This window comes from Eimeria tenella, genomic scaffold (assembly GCF_000499545.2).
Source record: "Eimeria tenella Houghton genomic scaffold, Eth_scaff1820, whole genome shotgun sequence".
Taxonomy (NCBI): Eukaryota; Apicomplexa; class Conoidasida; order Eucoccidiorida; family Eimeriidae; genus Eimeria; species Eimeria tenella.
In genome coordinates, this window is record NW_013541654.1 from 284 (window position 1) to 735 (window position 452).

A 452-nucleotide genomic window follows, 5' to 3' on the forward strand; every position below is an offset into this window, starting at 1 on the left:
CACAGGCTGCGGGTGCGGGCGTACCCCTCCGTGTTGATTCCAGGTGTACGTACAGCCCTGACTGCCGAAGTGGTGGACGCCAAAGGCCGTCTTGTTGCTGCTGACTGCGGCTCTGTGTCTTTGCTGCTGCTGCAGAGGCCAGCAGCAGCAGCAGCAGCAGCAGCAGCAGAGGGCGTGCCGCTGGAGGGGCTGGGGCCTCAGCTGCTGCGGGGCGGCCGCGCCTCCTGGCAGCTAACTCTGGGGCCCTCCCAACTGTCTCCTTCTGTGTCTCTCGTGCTGCAGCTGCTGCCGCGTCTCTGCAGCATTTCATTTGCTGCTGGACAGGCCCTTTTGGAGACTGTCTCCGACTTCGATTTGCTGCCTCCCGCGTACTTGCTGCTGCCTCTGCAGCAGCAGGCCCCACAACTCGACGGCCCCCAGGTCTCCGGGGGCCCCCCGGGGCCCCCGGGGCC